We start from the raw sequence: 13,496 nt of genomic DNA on the forward strand, positions 1-13,496 counted from the left end.
CCTGCACCTTTTCCGGTTTCAGCATCTATGTCACCCGTGCCATGCTCTGTCTGCTCCCCCATCTCACTTTTGCAAGCTTCCCCCCTGCATCTATAGGATGGCCACTGTCCCGTGTTACTTGCAGCTGCTCTGTGCTTCCCAGGCATCGTCAGAGTTCCTGGTAATCTAGGTTTACCCTTTGCTCTTTGTGCAAGGCCAGATCTACTCTGACCTCTGCTCTGCCACCTCCAGACCACAGGCAGCGAGCACTGGTCTCTTTGGTCATGTGGCCAGTTGCTGAACTGTGTCTAGTAACTCTGTCTTTTCCTCTGAGATGGAGAAGAATGGATAGTAGACTTATTAGGGCAGAAGGCAGCCCAGTCATTCCAGATTCTTCCCATGCTGTTGAAGATACCTGTGAGGTCTTCAGCCTTTCTTTAGTCAGGAAAAAAAGTTATATCCTACCCTCTGGCTTTTTGAGGCACATTCATATCCTAGGAACCTTGGGAATCAGTTCAGGTCTCAGAAGGGCTTAGGTGTCACAAGGGGCATGGGGAGTTTAGAGGTGCCCGTGGTGCCTAGCTGACATGAGACTAGACTAGTTGCTTCAAACTCCAACCATCCTGGAGTCATGTACCTGAAAGGCTGACCCCTTCATGCCCTTTTAAGTGACTGGACTTGAGTCCAGGTACCTTTTAAAGATGTTAGAAGGGCTGAATAGCTTACTGTGTGAATGTGGGCAGCTCTGGGTGTGAGCTGTGGTCCGGTCACATGCTGGTTGAGTCCTTGAAGTTACCTAATGTGGTTCTTCAATTTCCCTGTTTCAAAATAGTGGGCTGACAAGTCGGGCTGGATTGTTGGAGAATGCCAGGGACAGATGACTATCAAGTGCTTGGTAGGGAGCCAAGCAGAGGGTCTGTGCAATAACTGATGACCCCTAAAGCTGATGGGATGAAGGCTTGGGCAGCAGTCTGTTTAGCATACTTAATACTGTGTACATCGCTGTAGACTCTACCATACATTATCTCATTGACAGGTTGCAGGGACTGCCAGGCAAGAGATACTACCTCCATCATCATAAAGCAGTAGCTGCCTCAGTTGCTCCCACCAGCAGGGCACCAGTGAGAAGGCTCTCGGTGGGAGATTGCGTCTTAGATAAAAGACTTCTGGGCCTAATTCGACAGCTAGTGGTCAGTTTGCCGCAGCAGTTTGACTCTGGACACATTTAAGCAGCTTTTGGATGATCATCCTCCAGTGTCTTCCCGACTCCCAGACTTCTTTAGTTACCTTATCCTTTAGTTGTTTCCCTTCCTGCCTTTACTGGACTGTGGAAGGAAGAAATCCATTTCAAATCTGCTTAAGTCTTGTACCAAGCCAATAGCATTGATTAGAAGCAACTTAGCAAGGGAGGCTGAAGTGGAGAATGAGGGCCTCTGGCGCTGACTGGTGGTAGTGTCTGTTTCTTCTCCCCTCCTTCACACTCCTCAGTCCATTGCCTGGTGAGGGGGCACCCCTGTGTTTGGGGAGTGATGAAAACTGCTGAGTGACCTTTGTAGAGAGGAATGTGATGCTCAGTCAGGCTGGCTTTCCAGGTTTGAGACGCCTCTGGCCCGAGTGCTGTCTCCCCTGGGCTGTGGTCAGTGGAGTGCTGCACTCAGAACCATTGTGCTTTCTGGACCAGGAGAGTATCTTACCGTGACCCCTCTGCTCCAGGCTGACTACTGGGACACGTAAAGGTGGATTCCTGCTCACTGAATTGTCTCTCTCACAGGCTGACAGGCTTCCCTTTTCACAGACCAAGCCCTGAGGAAGCTGTTGTCTCTCCTGCTCCTCTATCTGGCTGCTGTTCAGACCCCAACTCCAGGCATCCTGTCTTGGAGAAGGGGAAATCCCATTTCCCACTTAGCATTTTCACTGCGGAGATTGTCTCAGTGCTGGGTGTCTGTGTTACTCTCATGGTGACTTTGTGTCTTAAGTGCCACCTTCCTTCCACACAGTCACTGTAGGCCAAGAGAGTAAGAGATGAAATCAAGAAATGCATTCCATATAAAAATTACTTTTTAATGTCCTAGCGAAGTAGAAAATTAGCAGCTGTGCAGTGTCTGAAACGTGGAGGCTGCGCTGGTTTGGGTCTCGTTTTTGCTATCCCCATAGGTGACAAGTGTTGCAGTGTACGGGATGAGACTTGGTGGAATGAATTGGGCAACTGAGGTGCACCTAGGCTGTGGAGTTCCTCTCTTGTGGGCACCTTACGTCCACCCCTCTGTTTACTCTTCCTCCAGTAACTTCTCGTTAGAGTCACTTACACACACTTCATATTCACAACCACGCCTAAAACTTATTTCCCGCTAATTAAAGAAAAAAAGGAAGGTCAGTGTTTAAAAACAGTGTAAAGATGTTTGCTAGGCCTTGTGGCAGTTTTTGTTTTTAGTTCTTTTTTTTTTTCTAAGTTTAGTATATGCTATACCTCATAGATAATAACATTCTCTTAAAAGTGAATGAGCCACAGCTGAAATTCAGTGCAAGCACATGTCTGTGTAGCTCTTTGTATCGGGAAGGCCACTCGCTTAGGAAAAGGGTGCTGAGGAGGTGATCTTGAAGTACCTGTCAATTCATAATTTTATGGTGTTTTGAGGTCTTGCGTGTTTTTTGTCTAGTGAGTGGGGACGTGCAGTGGAGCTTGTTTGATCTCAGTTCAGTTCCACTTTGAGTATTTCCAGCCTTGCTGTGACGAATGGGTGACGTCAGTGTGCCAGGCTTCTGTTGCAATGTGGCAGACGGTAAGTGGCAGAGCCTTCAGTACACAAGCTGACGACATAAAATGACATCCATTCTAGCAGGAGCTGGTACCTGACTGCTAGGCTTGGACAGGTACATAGTGAGTTTCTGCAGGGTGGCTGATCTGAAACTAAAGAAAAATAAGTCCAGTAGATAGAAATTCTATTAAAGATGAGAGAGGTCAACCCATGGCATCCTAACAAACAATAATGTATGCTGTGTACTCAGAATAATATCACCACATGTAATAGAGTGCTTGCTTAGCATGCGTGGAGTCTTGGATTCAATCTCTGGAAATGCATGCACTGGCCATGGTGGTGGAGGATCTGGAGTACATTAGACCCTATGTTAAAAAATTAGGAAAAAGATGAAGTCTCAAGTTTGAGTTCTTGCACATGGCTCTTGTCTGTTAAATGTCCAGCGTTTTCTTCCTTCCTTTCTTTCTTTCTTTCTTTCTTTCTTTCTTTCTTTCTTTCTTTCTTTCTTTCTTTCTTTCTTCTGGTCTTTTCTATTGTGTTTGCTTAACTTGAATAAGGAAAGGGGGAAAAATAGCCCCCTGAGCCCTGCCTATCCTTTTCAATTTTATTGTGAAGTCGACAGTGAGAGCATGCAGAAGCCTATGATGGAGGCACTCTTATCCTTGTGGCTTCGGCCACCTGGACACACTGCATAGCAGTGAAAACAAATCCAGACTGCTCTGGTGAGTTTGTATGCCTTCAGGACACTGTATCTGTTCTAATACAGTGAACTTTAAAACACTTTGTTAAAACAAATGAAACCATTTTTATAATTGTGTAGCTGTAGTTGATTTTGAATGTTACTGATTGCATACCTGAATTTTTATATTCAAAAATACATTTTTGAGCACTGCCTTATCTTTCTTAAGGATCTATTTCATATAATATTTTCTTTTTGCTAACTTATTTCAAAGAGAAAGAGTGTTGCTAGAGGGCTATCTCTCCCTTTCACAGTTTCTTTTCTCCCTGTTTCTTTTCACCAATAAACATAGCATTATGATCTTTAACAAATCTAGTGTTGTCTCTTTCATGTCTGTTTCTCTCTGACTCACTTAGCCAAACAAATATAAGATGATGTCTTAGTGTGTAGTGCACATTGTAGGTTTGCCCTACCCCCGTATATATATACACACACACAATTGCTATATGGTCTTTTTCTCAAACAAATTAGAGCTTAAAATTGACCTAAGGACCACCAGCATTGATCTTTCTGACACTGAATACAACGTGACCAGCAGCTTCATGTTCCCACTGCCATGATTTTGCATCCCCTCAAACCATGAGCCTACCTCCAGGAAGGTGCTTCGTGTCAGCTTTCTGTCACAGCAGCGTTAAAAAGAAACCAACACACAAGACACCATGGCTCTTCAAAAAGATCATGTTTCAGCTACTGAATCCAAAGCTGAATTAGGTAAACTGCCAGGTAAGATTTCGGAAGGTTGCTCATGAAAAAGAACGACTCAGAAGACAAGGAATTAAGATCAGGTTCTGGAGAGAAAAGGAGAAAAGGGGTAATATAAAGAAAAAGGTCAGCAAAATAGACGAGAAGATCAGAAACACAGACAAGATAGCAACAGGAAGAAAAGGTTAGTAAAGAAGTTGAAATCCTGAAGTGATGGCGGAAGTTACAAAATAATCCCACACCAGTTCAGAATTACGTATAATAAAGGGTTATTTATTTAGTGGAGAATTACTGATCACTGTTCTAGATCACAGTCCTCTGCATGAATGGGGAACAGGAACAGCAAGAGAGCCAGCGCAGGCTTTACAGCTGCATTTTTAGCGTAAGAGACCACGCCTAAGTGGGCTGGTATATTTCTGAAAGGAGCGGATGGCCCAGATGTCTGAGTTCTTCATCCAGAACAGGATACTCAGTCAGGACTTGATCATAATTTTAAATTTTCTTTAGTTCCTCATAAGATTATCATTGCCCCCAATCAGTAGGAAGTAGCCTGGAAAACTACACCCACATCCTCCCAAAATAGATTATGGATATTTATCTTTGTTTCAAGTGTTGGTTACAAGATGTTATGGATAATGGTCTGGACAAAAAGAAAGGATATTAGACTCAGAGTTCGTTTGTTTTTTTTGTTTTTTTTGGTAGGGGGAAAGCACTGTGGGACAATGGTCTATACCCTGTCAATTGTATTTTAATAAAATGCTGATTGGCAAGTAGCCAGGCAGGAAGTATAGGCAGTCCTACCAGGTAGGAAGTAGAGGCAGGGGAATGAGAGTTCTGAGAAGAGGGAAATTTCAGTCTGCAGTTACCCAGACACAGAGGAAGCCAGACACAGAGCAAGCAAGATGTGACTGCCTTGCTGAAAAAAGGTACCAAGCCACTTGGCTAACACAGACAAGTATAATATAAGTTATAAGAGTTAATAAGCCTGAGCTAATAGGCCAATCAGTTTATAATTAATGTAGACCTCTGTGTGATTTCTTTTTTTTTTTTTAGATTTTTATTTATTATGTATACAGGTTTCTCCCTGCATGTATCCTGCAGTACAGAAGAGGACACCAGATCTTATTACAGATGGTTGTGAGCCACCATGTGGTTGCTAGAAATTGAACTCAGGACCTCTGGAAGAGCAGCTAGTGCTCTTTACCTCTGAGCCATCTCTCCAGCCCCCTCCCCACCCCCCGTGTGATTTCTTTGGGACTTAATGAGTTCAGGAACTGGGCAGGACAGAAACCTCAGTCAACAAAAATCAAATCCAAAAATGTTAGAAATGAAAAACTCTATAAATTAAAACCAAGCCAAAACAACTGAAATTGCCACACAACCAAGCAGAAAAATGAATATTGGGAATGGAGGACAAGATGGAGGAAATATTTTACCTCATAACTCGACTATAATTAAGATGCCAAACCCAAGAATCTATAGGATGGAAGATGAAAAGATTAAACATAGAGAATCTATTCACTAAAGTTATAGCAGAAAACCCCCGAATCTAGAGAAATAAACGTCCAAATATGAGATATTTAGAAAACCATAAATATTACCAGAGAATAACCTCTTTACAATAGTCTAGATAATAAAAAACAAAGCAAGTAACATTAAAATGTGTAGGAGAAAGACCAACACACCTACAAAGGCAAAGACATCAGAATAACAGCAACACTGGTCAGCAACCCTAAAAGCCAAGAAAACATGGAATGATCTATTTCAAGCCCTGAAAGTAAATAACTACCAACCAAGATTGCTATAGCCAGATGAGCTCATTTCAATGAGAAGTGTCCCCATAAAAGCTCCTGCATTTGAACACTTATTCCATAGTGGGGGTGATGTTTGGGGAGGTTATGGAAGTTTTCGGAGGTGGGAACTTGATAGAGGAAGTATGTCACTGGAGATGGGCTTTGAGCGTTTATAATTTTCATGCTTCTGGTCTCTCTGTTTCCTGTATGTGGAGGAACGTGTGATCAGTCAGCTTCCTGCTGCTCCTGCCATGCTTTTTAAGGCGTGATGGACTATAGCCCTTTCCAAACAAGCCAAAATAAGCTCATTTAAATTGTGTTGGGGGGCGGCTGGAGGGATGGCTCAGCAGTTAAGAGCATTGTCTGCTCTTTGAAAGGTCCTGAATTCAATTCCCAGCAACCACATGGTGGCTCACAACCATCTGTAATGAGGTCTGGTGCCCTCTTCAGGCATGCACATAGACAGAATATTGTATACATAATAAATGAATAAATAAAAAATAAATTGTGTTTGGTCACAGTATTTTATCATAGCAACAGAAAGCACACCACACCTTTTTTAAGTGATGGAAAAATAGGGCATTTCAAGATAAGCAGAGTCTAAGGCAACTTTTGGTCATCAGAACAGTGCAAAGTCAAATTTATACCTGTACACAGAAGGAAGAAAGCATCCATCATGATAACTGTCATGTGAGGAGCTGATAAACAAAGGAGAACTATCAAGGGGTCTATCATGTCCAACACAGTAAATTAGGAAACGTGTCTATAGAGAAAAAGGTAAAGAACAAATAATAATCCAACCAGGAAAACATCCAATAAAATTAGAAGAATAAGTAAACCCTTCCTAATAATAATCTTAAATGTAAACAGCCTCAAATTCCAACCAAGAGACATAGACTGACTAATATGATTTAAACTAGATCCAACCGTTGTCTTCAAGAAATATACTACATGAATGGACATCCTGGGTCAAAAGATGGAAAATAACTATTAAAAAAGGAAATAGAAGCCAAATGAAGCCAAATAGACACAAACAAAAATTAGAAGAGATAAACAAGGCTATTACATAAAATAAAGGAGATCAGGAAGTTATAAAAAATGTGTGAATCCAATATTGGTGGTCCTAGTTTCATAAACACTAGTGGGCATAAAAGATCAGATGGGTCCTAGCACAGTGATAGTGATTTCAATGCTCTAGTTTCGTTTTCAGATTGGCAGGCCATCCAAACTAAAAATCAAAGAAACCTTAGAGCTAAACACTATAGGTTAAATGGATTTAACAATACTATAGAATATACCAAGCAACAGATAAAATTACTTTCTTCTCTGTAGCCCTAGGACATCACATTCTAGGACATGCAGCACATCTTAATAAACAATCAAAATAATTTCTTTTATTTCAAAGAAGAATAAAACAAGAAATCAGTAGTAAGAGAAACTGCACAAAAGAGTCAATATTAATTTTCTGAGTGACCAGCGGACCACCGAAGAAATCAGGGGGGAAGATTAAACTCCTAGAAGCATAGGAAAATGAGAGCACACCTTGCCAGAATCTTTAGGATGCAGCTAATACAGTTCTAAGAGGAACGTTTGTAGCTATAAATGCTTACATTAAAAATCCAGGAAGAGCTCAGGCAGATATAAGAACAATTCAGACTCAGAACCAGTAGATGGCAGGAAGTAATAAAGATCAGGACAGAAATAGTGAAATGGAGAAAAATATGTAGAATCAATCAAGCAAAGAGTTGGTTCTTAAAAAATGAACTAGGTCGATTAAAACCTTACTCAAACACACACATACATGCGTGCATAAGAGAGAAAGAGAGAGAGAGAGAATCAATAAAATTAGAGATATAAAAGGGGCAATAGGAATAGATTTCAATGAAATATGATCACTTAGTACTATTTGAAAACATTAAAAAAACCTGGAAAAAATGAATAAATTTCTAGGTATACATGACCTACTAAAATTAAACCAAGAGGACACCTTAAAAAGTCATAACAGGCAATGTAAGTGAAGCAATAATGAGAAGTCTACTCACAAAGACAAGGCCTGAGACCAGAGAGACTTACAGAAGATCTAACTTCAATACTGGAATAACTGTTGTCTGAAATAGGGAGGGAAGGAATGTTCCTAAACTCATTTTACACAGACCAAAGTTAGATAAGGACACACACACGCACACACACACACACACAAAACACACACACACAGGAAAACCCAACAAATTTCCCAGATACACATACATGTAAAATCCCTTAATAGGATTTTTTGCAGGTTGAATTAAAAACACATTAAGATCATACACATGACAAAGCCACTCTCATTCTAAGGATGCACATTTATTTCAACCTATGCAAATCATTATGTGTGACTGAATACATAAGTAGACGGAAGGGCGGAGGCTGCTTGGTCACCTCAACCAATGTAGGGAGGGCCTTTGACAGGGTCCAGCATCATAAAATTCCAAAAAAGTAGGACTAGAAAGACATACTTCAGCATTCCAATTCCTGGACCTCCTGCCCCCACCTTTGGAGTGCTGGGGATACAGACCTGGACCACCATACCTGGCTCCTTTTGTGAGTTTTACCTGAACATTTTTGTGTTTTATTTTCTGGTTTCTCTACTTGCTCAGCTTGGTAGTGGTGTCGCTTCCTGGTCCTCTCCTTATTCCACTCTATTTGCTAATGTATTTATGATTGATGAAAATGAAAAGTTAAATAACGTAGAGTATAAGATTTTTGTATTAGTAAATATTAGTAAAATTATCCTACCACGTACCACCTAGCTCTGAGCCATTCTGCTGCTGTTTGCATCGACCTCCCTGTAGGCCTTGTCTTCATACCTTCTTTGTTGTTTTATTTTGTGCTGACTGACCCTTTTAAAACTTAAGTTCTACCCTTCCTTTTTGCTTGCTTTCGAGGCAGGGTTTCTCTGTGTAGCCTTGGCTGTCCTGGAACTTGCTCTCGAACTCACAGAGATCCATCTGCCTCTGCCTCCTCAGTGCTGAAATAGAAGGCATGCACCACCACCGCCTGGCCCAACCTCCCAGTAGCAACAAAAGTCATGTGCTGTTGGACCATTCTACACAACACTACACACATGTATCCTGCATCAGGGCCCTGCGCTCAGATCTAAAGCAGACTGTCACTGTTGGGCACAGTTAATGGAGTTTTCATTGTTCTCTGCTCCTTCCTTTTCCTGTGATGTTTAATCTGAGACGCTTTTCCTTCGGATGGAAGAACACGCTGCATTACTTCCTGCAGTACAAGTCTTACTGGCGGCAAATTGTTCTATAGAAAGATCACATGTGTTTGTTTACTCAGCACACCACCTGACATAGCGAAGACACCTGAAATATTCGTTGAACGGATGCAAGCAAAGCTGTGTGCAGGGGTCTGAATGCACAGGCCACCTGCAGACAGTTTGCTCTTCTGTGTAGAAGACTGAAACTCTCTTGTCCTTTGAGGCTTTTTGGTGAACGTGTGACTTCCTTTCCCCCATCTCATCTGGCCTTCACCTGCCTTTTAGTGTGTGTGCTCCCGGGTTTAGCTGCAAAGGCCTGGTAGATGTGTGACAGCTGCTGGAGGGGTGTAGGGGGGGCTGCTTCTTCAATCCCAGCTGCTCAGACTCAAAACCACACAGAAACTGTATTAATTAAATCACTGCTTAGTCTATTAGCTCTAGCTTCTTATTGGCTAGGTTTTACGTCTTAAATTAACCCATTTATATTTATCTGTATATCACCACATGGCTGTTGCTTACCAGGTAAAGGGTAAAGTTCCGTCTGGCATCTGTGTCTGGCGGAGCTTCATGGCTTCTCCCTGACTCTGCCTACTCTCTCTCTCTATCTTTTCTAGCCTGTCTATATTCTGTTAGGTCATTGGCCGAAAGCAGCTTCTTTATCCATTAACCAATAAAAGCAATACATATACAGAAGGACTTCCCACACCAGAGGGGAGTCAAAGTTCTTTTAACTTTGTTACATAGAGGATCAGTTGAATTCATTCCTTCTTTTTAAAGTTTGTTTTATGTGTAAGAGCCTTTTGTCTGCATGTGTGTATGTGTACCACATGTGTGCAGTGTCCACAGAGGCTGGAAGAGGGCACCAGATCTCCTGAATCTGGAGTTACAGATGTTCATGAGCCTCCATGGGGGTGCTGGGAACTGAACCTGGGTCCTTTGCAAGAACAACAAGTGCTCTCACCTACTGATCTGTTTGTCTAGCTCCCAGTCCTTCTTGTTATTATTAGAGGTTACACTCGAGTTTAGAATGATGTTCTAGACACCTGGAAACTCAGAGAAGAAATAATTTTGTGTGATTTGTCTGTTGAAAACTAACAGCCACTACTGATGAGTAGTGAGTTTGCTTGTGGTTTGCAAAATTTAACCTTTCACACATGGACAGGGATGCATGGGAGGTTATCTTAAAGGTTATCTTAAAAGGCTCCTATGACATTACATTGGAACTGACCCTGGACACTAATGAAAGAGTAATCCTCCCCAAATCACCCCAAAGCTAGTAATCCCCAGGGCTGTGTGTTGGTGATTAAAAAAGAAAGGGAAGAGCAGCTGTCTTTTTGTTCAGCTTAATTCTGTCTATGTACCTGGGTGGGTGTTAATTTCCTGGTGGCTCTGGCTGAGGGAGAGGGAGGTGTTAGGTTTCTGCAGAGACTGAATGTGCAGACGTGAATTCTGCCTGTGGTGTGTCTCGGGAGCAGCACAGTTCAGGGGAGCTCAAGCTCGTGGGCTCAGGTTGCGTGCCTTTTAATTTCTGTCCTTTAAGTTGGACACATGGACCACTATGTACCTTAGGACATGACAGTCCTATCAGGTATCAGCTAGACGGCACACTTTAATTAACAGTGCATCACCTCACCCCCACCTCCAACAATGAGCCCTGCTGAGCCTGTGAGTCAGAAGTCATCAGATAGATGAGCAACACCTTCATCCTGTTCTGTCACATTATCTATCTATCTATCTATCTATCTATCTATCTATCTATCTATCATCATTTATCTATCAATCTATAATCATTTATTCATCTTTCATCTATCTATCTATCTATCTATCTATCTATCTATCTATCTATCTATCTATCTATCTATCTATCTACCTATCTACCTACCTATCTACCAATCATCTATCCATCATCCATCTATCATATTTATCATCTATCATCTATCTATCTACCAATCATCTATATATCCATCATCTATCTATCTATCTATCTATCTATCTATCTATCTATCTATCTATCTATCTATCTATGTATCTATCTATGTATCTATCTATCTATCTATCTCATCCATCCATCCATCCATCCATCCATCCATCCATCCATCCATCCATCCACCATGGTAGGCATGGTGCTGGAGTAGTAGCTGAGAGCTTACATCCTTACCAGCAAGTAGGAGGCAGAGAGAGCCAACTGGGAATGGTGTGGGCCTTTTGAAACCTCAAAGCCCACCCTTAGTGATATACTTTAACTGTACCATGTGGAGCCAAGAGCAGGGAATCCAGCTACACTTTTTCTGGACTTCAGAACTGTAGAAACTATGAGATAATAAAGGATGTTGTTTCAGGCTCTACATGTGCAGCAAATTGTAAGGAAGGAATAAGAACAATAACACCCCACAGCAATCCATATATCTACTAACTCAACTTCTAATTCTCTATCAAGGGTAATGTGCACCTCAGCAAAGTCAAACATATTAATCAATCAACTCAACTTTTATTTCATTGTCTTTTACATTTATTTATTTTGAGAAAGGATTCCTTTTGAGTAGCTTTGAAAACAGGCTCAAGGACAGTTTTCACTAAGATGAAGACAATTATCCATGAAAGTGAGACATGTATGACTTGTTTCATTTAGTGGACACATCCAGTTCCATCTATTTTTCGTTGTAAATTGTAGCCTTTTATTCTTTTTATGGCAGAAGAGTGTTCCACTGTACATATGTGCCATATTAAAACATTCATTTATCAGTTAATCCAACATCTCTTTATGATAAAAGTCCTGGAGAATCTAGAGATGTGAGGGAAATATCTCTGTAGTAAGTGGAGCAGGCAGCATCCCGCCGACCGGCTAGCTTAACCCCCGAAATAACCACACAGAAATCGTATTAATTAGAACACTACCTGGCCTATTAGCTCTAGCCTCTTATTGACTAACTCTGACATCTTGATCTAACCCATTTTTAATAATCTGTGTAGCATCACGAGGTCATGTCTTACCGGGAGAGATTCTAACCTACGTCTGTTTCCTACCGGAGATTCATGGTGTCTGCCACAATTCCCATCTTCCCAGCATTCTGTTCTGTCTACTCCGTCCACTTAAGGGTTGCCCTATCAAAAGGCCAAGGCAGTCTCTTTATTCAATCAGTGAAAGCAACACACAAACAGAAGAACCTCCTACACCATGTCTCAACATAATAAAATCAGTGTACAGTCAGTCCACAGCCAGCATTATGCTAAACAGGAAAGCTCAAACATTTTCACTAAAATCAGGAACAAGATCAGGATGTCCACTGTCTACATTCCTGCTCAATAAGGTCTTGAAATCTGAGGTAGAGCAATTAGTCAAACAAAGAAGACAAAGATAACTAGGAAAGGATGAAGTCAAAGTATACTTATTTGACCAGGCGGTGGTGGCACACGCCTTTAATCCCAGCACTTGGGAGGCAGAGGCAGGTGGATCTCTGTGAGTTTGAGGTCAGTCTGGTCTACAGAGCTAGTTCCAGGACAGTTAGGGCTGTTACACAGAGAAACCCTGTCTCAAAAAGCCACAAAAAGGGTACTTATTTGCAGATGATTTGATTTTATATTAAAATACCATAGAGAGTCCATCAGAGGGCTGGAGAGATGACTCAGTAGTTAAGAGCACTGGTTGCTCTTCTGGAGGTCCTGAGTTCAATTCCCAACAACCACATGGTGGCTCAGAACCATCTATAATGGGATCTGAAACCCTCTTCTGTCCTGCAGACATATCGGAAGACAGAACAATCACATATATAATAAATAAATCTCTAAAAAATTAAAAAAGAGTCCACAAGAAAACTATGGCTGATAAACACAGTGCAGCAAGGTAGGATAGAATAGAAACACTGATTTTTTTCAACCTGAAGTTGACTCTGCTTAACTCACCATCTCCCTCTGCATCCCTGTCTCGGGAAATGGACTAACTGTTCATGCTAGACTCTTGGTTTCCTCATTTCCACACCCTTCTCTTCACCAATGTGTTCTGCTACCTTGATCTCTGGTAGGTTCCTACCTGGCCCAAGTCATGGCTGCCATGTTAGGCTTCCTTTTCTGGAGCTTCTTCTCCCAACTTTCCCGTGTTTTTTTCAGTCACTGTTGAGCAACTTTCTCCAGCACACCATTGAATTAGGATGCCCCACCTTGCCTTGTGCAGTTCTCTCCACCACGGCACCATTTTCCACAATCTTCACAGTCTTTGTAATCAAACTACTTCCTATTGCTTCTTTCTTTCAGATTGGTAGTTCTGCAAAAGTGTCGCTCCTCCA

Source organism: Myodes glareolus, chromosome 5, assembly GCF_982192425.1.
Source record: "Myodes glareolus chromosome 5, mMyoGla1.1, whole genome shotgun sequence".
In the NCBI taxonomy this organism is placed as follows: Eukaryota; Metazoa; Chordata; class Mammalia; order Rodentia; family Cricetidae; genus Myodes; species Myodes glareolus.